At 35.5% G+C, this 11,381-nt stretch overlaps 1 protein-coding gene across 11 annotated transcripts in view; it reads left to right on the top strand.

Moving 5' to 3' along the window:
- The window catches only part of TIAM2 (TIAM Rac1 associated GEF 2), a 310,489-nt gene that overhangs the window by 116,571 nt on the left and 182,537 nt on the right, over positions 1-11,381 (top strand). For 6 of the 11 annotated variants that reach the window (XM_069069619.1, XM_069069613.1, XM_069069609.1 and 3 more), the window contains one exon: positions 169-260. The exons of 4 other annotated variants lie outside the window; for them this stretch is intronic. The gene's annotated coding sequence lies outside the window, so the exon portion shown is untranslated. Of the gene's footprint in view, positions 1-168; positions 261-9,812; positions 10,052-11,381 lie in introns of those variants that run through there. One more of the 11 variants, XM_069069615.1, reaches the window with a different exon arrangement.

The raw sequence follows: 11,381 nt of genomic DNA, 5'->3' as shown, positions 1-11,381 counted from the left end.
CCTCCCTTCCTTCCTTCTTTCCTTCTTTCCTTCTTTCCTTCTTTCCTTCCTTCCTTCCTTCCTTCCTTCCTTCCTTCCTTCCTTCCTTCCTTCCTTCCTTCCTTCCTTCCTTCCTTCCTTCCTTCCTTCCCTCCCTCCCTCCGTCCTTTTGTTTTCTTTCTTTCCCAGAACTGTGTCACTTGATCACCTGCCACCTTTTCAAGAGATATATTCTGGATGAATGGATGATTAATCAGTATTCTTCTGCACTTCCTCTTTGGGTAAGGTTGAGCCTATCCATATGTTTCAAAAGCTTAACGAGTATATACCATATTAGTCAGTATTTAGTCCCTTAATTACTTTATCCCCAAATAAGCTTTGTTAACTGATGTTTGTGCAAATGATATGAGTTAAAAAGTCAGACCCATCTCCTTCCCACCCTCTCTGAGTGCAGATAATTGAAGTTACTGTAGAGAAAGAGACTTCAAATCCTTCTCCTCTTTTCTAAGTAGCTTTTTACAAATTCACTTAAATTTGATGTGTGCCATGTGATCCCATCAAATGTGGAAAATGCTCTAGGAATTCCAAGTGGGACCTTAAGTGGAGAGGATCCATCATGGCAAGTTTTAAATTCAAGACTTTCAGTTGCCAAAGACTGACAGTGAACATTTAAACCTTCCAGAATCAAACCAGAACTCTTTTTCAGAGTAGAAAGAGTTTCATTTCTAATTATAATTATAAGTGGAGATAAACTGAGGGGATTTAGGTACATTGAAATATCACTCTCAAAAGTTTGGGAGGCCAACATTTGAGGCCATTTTATACACAGAACACACATATACACATGTGTATGTGTATACAGATAAATTTTATGTAATTTCTCTTTGTGTGTGTTTACACATGTACACATCTATATCTACATACATCATTTGACTGTTTAATAAGGTCCACAGTGTTGAGTACATAATAAAACACATGCTTAGAAAAGGGTCTATGACCTCAATTGTGTATTTTCTTAGCATTGGTTATATGCTTTTGATGAGTTTTTCTTTTTTAAACAGACCCAATTATTCTTTATTTGTTTGTTTGTTTTGGAGGGGGAGAGATAGGACAATTGGGGTTAAGTGACTTGCCCAAGGTCACATGGCTAGTTTTTGTGTTAAGTGTCTGAGGCCGGATTTGAACTCAAATCCTCCTGACTCCAAGGCTGGTGCTCTATTCACTGTGCCACCTAGCCGCCCCTAGACCCAATTATTCTTTTTTTTTTTTTTTTTGCCTTTTGGAAGGCAATTGGGGTTAAGTAACTTGACCAGGGTTACATGACTAGTTTTTTGTGTGTGTTAAGTGTCTGAGGCCGGAACCAAACTTGGGTCCTCCTGACTCCAGGGCTGGCACTTCACTCACTGCGCCACCTAGCCGCCCCAGACCCAATTATTCTTAACCAAACTCGTTATTTTATATTACATATAGGACAGTTTTTTCTTTCTTTTTTTTCCCCAGGATTATATACACAAACAACTATCAATAATAACCATAAATTTACAATAAACTCCAAAAATATACATGGCCTAAATATGAAATTTTTTGCATTACTTTAAAAATAGAAAATGGAAGAAGATAGTTTTCATAATTATGGTTAAGAGTAGCTTTTATAACCAAACTAGAGATTCCAAAGATCACAAAAGACAAAATAGACAATTTCTGTTATATAAAATTAACAAGGTTTTCCAATTTAAAAAATCAGTTCACCAGACTATTAAGATAAATTGTTGAGTGAGGGAAACATTTCCTTTGAATATCTTTGAAAAAATATGATATCAGGGCTATGTAGGGCATTGATGGTGGCATATAAAACCAAGAGTCACTCTGTAGTGGATAAGTGATTAAATATTGGGAATCAGCATTTCAAAAGAAAAATTGCAAAGCAGAGTGATTTATGTTATTAAGAGAATTTAAAATTTAAACAACTTTGAAATTTAACCCTGCCCCTGTCAAATTGGCAAAGAATGATAAATAATTGAAATAGTGTTGGAGAGGCTGTATGGTGACAGGCACATTGATAAATTGTTGACCAAGCTGTGAATTGATCCATCCTTTCTGGAAAACAGATTTTGAAGTTATGAAGCAAAATTCACTAAGCTTCTAGTGCCTTTTGATGTGATAATCCTTTTACTAGGAATCTATTCTGAGGATGTCAAAGACAGAAAAGGGTCAGTGATGCACTTTTTGTGATAATAAAAGTATTGGAAACAAAGTAGGTCCCCACTGATTGGGGAATGGCTGAACAAACTGTTAGATGAGTGGAATGGAATATTACTATACAGAAAGAAATGAAAAATATGAAGAATTGCAAGAAATACAGGAAGCTTTAAATAAATGAGTGTAGAATGAAATAAACAAAGAAAATAATTTGCACAACTAAATTGATAAGAAAATTTAAAAAAAACACTAAAGAGAAACCAAACTATTATTGTAGTGACGAATCTTAGTATTGGAGATCAGAAAATGATTCTCCTTTTGATCCTAAATAACTCCCACTGAATTTCATTCACTTCTCTTGCCATCTTCCTTGTGATGGCAAGAAATAGAAGAAAGTTTCCCAGGAAGGCATTAGCAGCTGTGACTCTTCTCATAAGTGCCTAATATTGCTTGCTACTACCTATCTGTGAGCAAGCATTAATCTCTATATTTTAAAGACTGGGATTATGTATGAAATAACTGACCCTCAGCTTTACTCTCAGGATATTTGAAAGGATCAGTCTGCTTTTTAAAACTTGTATGTACTTCTATTTTGCACTGAAGTTTCTGTTAATGATATGCTATGATATGATATTAATCACCTCTTGTTCTCACTCTGGTGAGGCTTTATAGGTAATAACATTAATGGCTCACATTTATATGATGTTTTATGATCACAAATTTTTTTATACATTCTATATTGTCTTTTTTTGCCCTTATAGCAATCTAGTGGTGGTAGTAATGCAAATTGTTTTATACTAGTTTTAAATATGAGGAAATTGGGACTTAGAAAGATTAAAGTGCCTTGTACAAGGTCACACAGCTACCAAGTAATGGAAAAATTTGAATATGGATCTTCCATCTCCAAATCTGGTACTCTTTCCATTATGCCATCTCAGCACATGGGCTATATGAATTAAAATAACCCAAAGGAGGTTCTATAGATAACCTGAAGGAATAATTAATTACACTTATTATATTAATTATATTTATTTTTGCACAGGTTAGATCTCAACTAACTCAACTAGTGAAAAAAAATCTAAAACCAGGCATAAAAAGAGACTTTGATCTCAAGTATCAAGTTAGAGAACCCTGAACCCATATGTTCTAGAGAGACGCTATTATTGTGTAAGTTTTACGTATGTATGTGAAGTTGGTGGAGGGAGGAATGATGTCCTCAGTGTGTCAACAAAGAGTGGCAGAGTGGAAAGACTGCTGGGTTTCGAGTCAGGAAAGCCTCTGTTCAAAACCTGCCTGGGACCCTTGATCTGTCAACTTAGCCAAGTTACTTTCCCTTTGAATGCCTCAGGCAATTCCTCAGGACTTAACCTGAGGCAGAAGGAGTTCTCTCACACTGTGTTCCCCATGACGGTGAAACCACATGCCCTTCCTTCTGGGTTTGTGTGTAATATATGTATGTATGTGAATATATAATAATTTCCAAAACAAGGAATGTGATAATTGTACTGTATTTTGCACTGTGATCAGAACAAATTTTGAGTATTGTTTTCAGTTCTGGGTGCCAAGTTTTAAAAGTGATGTTGGCGAATTGGAGTAATAATATTATTAATAGCTGACATTATATGGTACTTTGAGGTTTGCAAAATGCTGAAATATATAATTTCATCTGATCTTCACAATAACCCCATAAGCTGGTGACTACAGATTCAAGGGCAAGTACCTGGTTTAGTTTTTTCTCTTTGTGTTACCAGAGTCTAGCACACAGTGTCTTATGCAAAGTAGTCACTTAACAGGTGTTTGTTGAATTGAATTTTACAGATGGGGAAAATGAGACTTACAGAAATTAAATGACCCATGGTGGCACAACTAGTAAGTCTCAGAGGTGGAATTTGAACCTATGTCTCTTTTTACTTCTGTCCAGCACTATTTTTATTACTCCATTAGGACATCCAGACAAACACAAACCAGGATGGTGAGGAACCAAGAAACTAGGTCATGTTAGCAAGTTGAAGGGAGAGAATACTTAGTCTGGGAAGGAGGAGACTTTTTTTGGGGGGGAGTAGAGGTTGAGTAGATTGGGGATAGCCTATTAACTGGTTTTAGATATTTAGATGTTGCAGATGGGGTCTATGTTACTCTTGAGTGCAGAACCATGACTAGTGGAAAGGAGTTATAAAGTTACAGGTTTTTAATTCAATATAACAACTTTCTAATGGAGATGTAAAAAAAATAAACTTATACCAGCTGATGGAGTAAGCTCCCTGTTACCAGTGGTATTAAAGGAGCACATGCCACTTGTTGGATATATTGTAATACTGATTCCTGCACTTGGTGGGAGGTTGGACTCTGAACTGGATCATGGCATGACTATTCTTATTTTTGTCATCTATTTCATTTTATTTTAAGTTCATATGTTTTATACCAAAAACTAGAGTCCTTTTGGTTATCTTCAGCATGTAATAGATCTCTAAGTAAAGCAGCAACCACACTGGCACACCCAGGATGTCTACTAGCACAGGTTCTTAGATCTGCTTTACTAGGAAAGATGGGTGTTTAAGGTGTCAACAATCTTTTTTTAATTAATCCATTCGTTCAGGAGAAACGTCAGCACCCTGAACTTCAGAGAAAATACAAACAGAGAAAATCCAAGCAAAGAAATAAAAAAGACCAATGGAAAGGGCTCTGACTGTCTGAATCAGCTACACAGTTTACATACATCCCTGGATTGAGAGAGCCTTTACATCTGAGCAGTCAGGGAGCTCTGAATGTATGGCCACTCAGAATCTTGACCAGGGAATCACAAGATCCTTTTCATAAGGGAGCCCCCAAAGCAAAATACCATCTCACAGTATGTGTGTGTGTGTGTGTGTGTGTGTATATATATACTTCTCAGAGCCAGAAGGCATCCCAACCATCATGACTCAGTGGCTAATAAGAAATTAGCAAGGGGCGGCTAGGTGACGCAGTGAGTAGAGTGCCAGCCCCAGAGTCAGGAGGACCTGAGTTCAGATCCAGCCTCAGACACTTCACACACACACACACACACACACACACACACACACACACAAACACACAACCTAGCCGTGTGACCTTGGGCAAGTTATTTAACTCCAGTTGCCCTCCAAAAAGCAAAAAAAAAAAAAAAAGAAATTAGCAAAAGGTGTGAAAGCCTTCCTACAAATAAGTCTCTTCCCCTAAGCAAGTTTCTCTTAATGGGCTCCACATGAGACCTATTAAAGGGTGAGGAGAATCTTCAGTTCCATTAACATTACAGTAAGGAATCTGGGAAAATAATTTGATCCATTCTCTCATATTTGGGGAGGTTAAACTAGTCATTTAGGATTGGTGTTGTATATTTTATTCATGAATATTTTTTAGGGAATTTTATCTTGATAGCTTCCTTTGGTATCTTATTTTAGTGTTTTTTCATCTTGACTGTAAAAATATCTCCATCTTATTATGCAGTGGAAAGAGTGTTGGATTGAATATTGGAGGAGCTATTATATTCACATTTTGGCTCTGTGTGATTTTGGGCTAATAACTTAATCTCTCTTGGTCTCAGTTTCGTCATCCATAAAAATGAAAGAACTAAACTAGATGACCTCCAACATCACTTCCAATTATAAATCTATGATCCTATAATTTCCTGCTTTATTTTAAGTATATTTACTCTTGTTTAATCCTTCTGAGATATAGAAAATAATTGTCTGTTCTTCCAAACATTGATTAAGATGTGCTAAATTGGCACAGTGATAACAGTTCTATGTTTAGGCTTAACCTGGATTTCATTCATCTTGCCTTATCATTCTCCCCATTTTTCCCGTAGATTTCATGTCACCAGTTAGATTAGAGATTACCTCTGAGTGCTACCAAGGCATGAAGCAATAAGTATGGCAAGCCCAAGACATAGGTTAAATCAGAGAATCTCAGAATTGTAAGGAGTCTCTGAATTCATGTAATCTAATCTATCCCCAAAGCTGCATAATACAAGTCATGTTACAATGACATTTTATTTAATTAAGCATTCCTGTCTTTGACATGAAAATCTCATGAATAAGAGCCTTATTATCTTAAAAAAAGAGACATATCTTCTAGGTCCTGTCTTTCCCAATCCGTAGTCTATAGAATTGCGAATTATATTCCTGAAGTGCACATCATTTCCTATTTAGTAAGATCCATTGGCTCCTTATTGACTCTTAAGATCAAATAACATTCTCTTCAAAATCTATCTCCAGCCCATGTTTCCCACCTCATTTTACATTACTCCACTTCACACACTCTACATTCTCCCCCAGCTGATCTTGATCCCGAATTACTTTGTATTTACTGGATTATTTATTTTGTATTTACTTATATGTATACATGTTATTTCTCCCAATAGATTGTAAGCTCCTTGAGGGCAGGGACTTATATTTTGCATTTGTATTCTTGATGCCCAGTTCAATGCTCAGCATTTAATAAATGCCTGTCAAATAAGTGATTAATGTTAACAAGCCCTAGAATAGGCTAAAAGCATACAACAGCAGAAGTTGTGTCCAACTTGTTATGACTGATAAAATGTCACTCATGATAGTTGGAGTTTTCTCAAACATAAACACTAAAGTTTCTCTTCATGCTGCTCAACACCAGAAGTCAGACTTTGTCAACATCTCTCAGAACCTTGGTTCCTAAAATGGGGCTAATAGTATCTATAGTCCCTACCCTAGAAGGTTGATTTGAGACTTTGGTATACTTATGGCACTTTTAATCTGGAAAAGTCACTCTGTAAATGCTAGCTATTACTGTTATTGTTGTTAGTACTATTGCTACCACTACCGACAGTACCTAAACCCCAAACTATAACTAACACATTGACATTAAAGTTGTCCTGACTGTAAATCAGTAGTATTGAATTTTAAATATGAAATGAAAAGTAATGGCAAGTATGACTCCTAAGCAAATCTTTTTAGACAAGTCACTGTGAGTTGATGGTGACAACAGAGGCAGAGGAAACACCATTGAAGACTGACAAGAATTCTAAGCTTTTCATCATAGATTCTAATCACTGGCAGATCTTGTTGATATATAGTGATGAAAGACGGGTAGCATAGCACCAGCAAAGGTATGGAATAGTCCAAGACACAAAGATGTAGAGTGATCTCATAAATAAGGTAGACTGAAGTATTGATTATACCTGTACTCTGTTCAGAACAGATGGTAGCACCAATAGTGTTGGAATTTTAAATAATACTTATGCACATGGATAATTAAATCTTCCAACAGTATCATATTTGAACATGAAAGGAGGATCTATTGGAAGTATTTGATTTCAGAAAAAGGCTGATTGGCTTTGGCCCTTGTGAACAGAATTTTTAAAAAATGTTTTTTTTTTCCCATTAAGAATAAATTTTCTGAGACTATTATCATTTGCTCAGATGAAATGTCAGTGTTCTTAATATCCTTCCAGTATTGTCTTGCTTTCATTTGGGGAGTATTCTGTGGTATTGTCTCCCGAGTTTTACCTTCTTTCAGCCTACAGCAGTCCTACTATTTGGACTATTTTTAAAAAATCACTAAGTATAAGATAAGGATCTCATTTCCATTAATATATTTTTACATTTTGCTGCTTATCATTAAATCTTTCATTTGTGTGAGTGTATCAGAATAGTTTTATTACATTTATGGGATATTATATCTCTTGGAATTTTGCTTCACTGACAATGGTTTATTCTTTTTGTCTTTTTTCCTCCTGGAAAGCAATTTGATTAGGCTATTGTCTGTTGATTAAAAGGAATGTTTGATAGACTGTTTTTTTATACTATTGCCCTTTTTTGAAAACCTGAAGTGACTAACATCGGATTCTAATAATGGTTGTCAGGTTTTCTTGAATGAGGGATTTTTATGCTAAGTAAAATACATTTGAATCATCCTGATTCCTCTCATTTAAACAATAATACATATTGTTTCAAAATTAGCTCATTTCTTAGGCCTTTTCTTGTCATTTTTAAGACAAGTTCTACCTTGTAGATGGATCTAGGAAAGTAGTCCTCAAAACTTCTTCATTATATATGGGATATATTACTATTCTTTCCCCCCTTAATTTTCCCTATACCTCTAGCCCATTCTCACCTCCCACCATACAAGCCCCCCCCATCTCTTAAAATAAAAAGAAGCAGGATGAGAATTTGGGGTACAGGACATATAAAATGTTAGGGAAAATTAGGATGGCCAGGCACAGATTTATCTGTGGGATGATTTGACTCTTAAAATGTGTCTTATAGTAGTGATATTAATACTCAAATGCAGTTTTTGAAGAAATGATTAAGCATTGTATGCCTCTGAGATTCAGGAGCTTTAAGTAGTTATTTGAGGCCAAAATCAAAGCAGTTCTCTGGGATTTTTTTCCCTAGGGAGTTTAACTTTAGAAAGGGGTTATCTCACATGTCCTCTTATAGTATTATCTTGGAATGAACCCAGTTTTATGAATGGGGCAAGTAGCAATCCCTGTCAGTTAAGGAAGAATACTGAGAATGTTCTACTCTAGTCTGCTCTGAAGCCTTGAGAACTTGAACAGATCTCGGTTCACCATATTAGCTGATCTTTGATTTGTGTGACTTTGTTGATGGAAGCTAAATAATGAAAACAAACCTCAACGTATCAAGTATGTTGGCAATAGCTCACAACAATGAGCACTCTTGAATTTTGAAGGCTTAGTAGGATATAGTTTACATATTCAGAGGCCAGAACTACATCAAGACAGTTGTAAAACAAGTGTTAATTTAAAGTGGTAGAGAGCATTTCTTCTATGAGAATTTGGTTCCAGTAAGATTTCAGAAGCAACACAAAAACAAAACAAAAAATCCGTTACTATACTTTTTGTGTAAGGTTATTGCTGAGCGTCTTTATAGCCTACTTGCACCTAACATGTACCTCTCCATTGCCTTTTGATTCATCCATATTTTTGATTCTTCAGAAACTTGGTGTTATAATATTTGCAACAATGTGTCATCACTGAGTCACTTTGGTTGAAAAATTCTTAATTTTTGGATTTTATTAAGTTAAACAGTTTTAATTAGAAGAAAGTCAGAAAACCTGAAATAGCTGAATTATATGTTTCTGTAAAACAATTTGTGCTTTAATTTGTTTTCATTAAGTAGAAGAATTGTTGTCTAGTTGTAACAAGAGCTTCCAGTGTAGGGCACTGCAGCTCAAGCTAACTTAAAACTGAAATAACTTTGAAATGAACACAGAGTTTGCTTATACATGGTATCATTTTGCAAAATTATTTTTTAAGGGCTGCTCTCGAGAGAGGAGTTTTCATGACTAACATTCCAGCTGTGGTTTTGGAGAATATATGTTTACTGAAGCTCCATACAAAGGGCGTTAGGTGTGTATGTTCTCTATGAGAATGCTTAAAAAAGAAACTGAGGCTAGTTTCAAGTGAGTAAACCTTTATTCAGCAAACTTTCGAATAGTTTTCCTATGGAACTTTCGTGGTAATTCTGGAATGCAGGGTCAAACAACAGCCCAGTCATAAATTATTCCCTGGTGGCTCTGAGGCATTATGGCACGCTGTCCAGGCTAATCATTTCAAGCGGTCCATGGAAAACCACTTTCTGGTTAAGTCTGCATCATCCTGTTCCACCAATGGAAAAAAATTGAACATGATGAGGGTGTGTAGCTTGCAGACAAAAATACATCCAGCATTGCACAGGATCTGTTTTTAGCTCCTAACGGCCGAACATTTTCAAGTGTTAGACACAGTTTCCTGGCTTACCATGGGCAGAAAAGAAAAGAGTGTGTATATGTGTGGATATACTCTGCCTCTTTGTGAGATTGTTCCTGACACACAGAACCATGAGAAAAACTGGCTAAAATAGAAGTTTTGGTGAAGGTAAGGTTGTTCGTGGCTAAAGTCTGGGAGGAAATGGTTTGGAATTTCAGCTTGTCTATGTTTATAAACTATGAATGTCAGCCCCAAATGACTTTATAATAATAAGCTATAATGTTCATTATTTTTAAGTTTTATGCTCGCTTTCTTTTTTTCTAACTTATGTAGTGTAACTTTCTAACTTACATAGTGTAACTTTCTGACACATATAGTGTACTTCGTTGTAGATACGTGAATTTATTACCTTCAGATTTGAGTGACAATTGTCAACTTTATCTCCCAAAACTCTTATCTATAAATGTCCTGTATTGTTACTTGCTTCAGTTTTCCAATTACTTCTGGCAAAAGCTGACTCTCCTGATTTGTTGAGTATAATATACTGGTGATGTAGCATTTATTTCACAACCTGGACACTTAAGGTATTCTTTATGTATACATTAAAATTTTTCTAAATTTTATTTTTTCTGATATATTCAAGATGGTTAGAATGTGAAAGAAAACTAGTGTATATTTTTTATTTGTCAGTTATTAACGTCATATCATGCCTGTTTTCTTCTGAGTGGAAGTTGACTCAATTTGACAGTTAAATTTTAAACTTTAATACTTCAAATGTAGTCAAACATCACTTAACATGCCGAAGTTCTTTCCTGAACTCTCTGCATCAGAAAAGAAAGCCCTTCTAATCTAGGGAGTGCCTTGTTTAAACAGAATGATTAATTCTCTTTACAATTCAGCAGAGATGGCTAATTCCTTAGGGAGTTTGTGTGAGAAGTAGAAGTAATATATGATGGTCAGTGTGTGTTTCTATTACAAGTGATAGAGTTATGGCTCCTTGTTGGTATATTTCTCTATTGCCTTTATGTTTCTTTGGTCAAGCATGTAATTCATAGAAAATTGGTAGGTGGAGGTACACAAATAGGAGACTGTGTTAAAATAGTCCCTTAACTTAGGTGATTATAGAAATCCTGGAGAATATAGTGTTGCTGAATCACTGTTATAGGGATTTCCACATTTCCTAGGGTAACAAAACTGAACAGTTTTCTAATACTCTGAAAGTGTTTCTGAATTTAAATTTCTCTTTTTGATACTTACAGTCAGTATTTTTAAATTGAAAGATGTTTTTATTTATCTTAGCAATGCTAGGTGCAAAATGTAAATTTATTTCTAATATTAATAGTGACCTGTGTGGGAATGTTTTTGTGGTGCTCACTTTACTCTTAAAGGTAAAGGAATAAAGTGAACTTTTGTTTATTTAAGCAACCCCAAACTAAAAACTCCCCATGTTCCTTCTCCCCTGAGAATATAGGTGGGAAGTAGCTGGGCAAAATATTCA

This window comes from Petaurus breviceps, unplaced genomic scaffold (genome assembly GCF_028583685.1).
Source record: "Petaurus breviceps papuanus isolate PSGF00001 unplaced genomic scaffold, PetGlider_PUasm1.0 90784, whole genome shotgun sequence".
NCBI lineage: Eukaryota > Metazoa > Chordata > Mammalia > Diprotodontia > Petauridae > Petaurus > Petaurus breviceps.
Note: the sequence above shows the minus strand (reverse complement) of the source record. Positions and strands in the feature narration are given on the sequence as shown.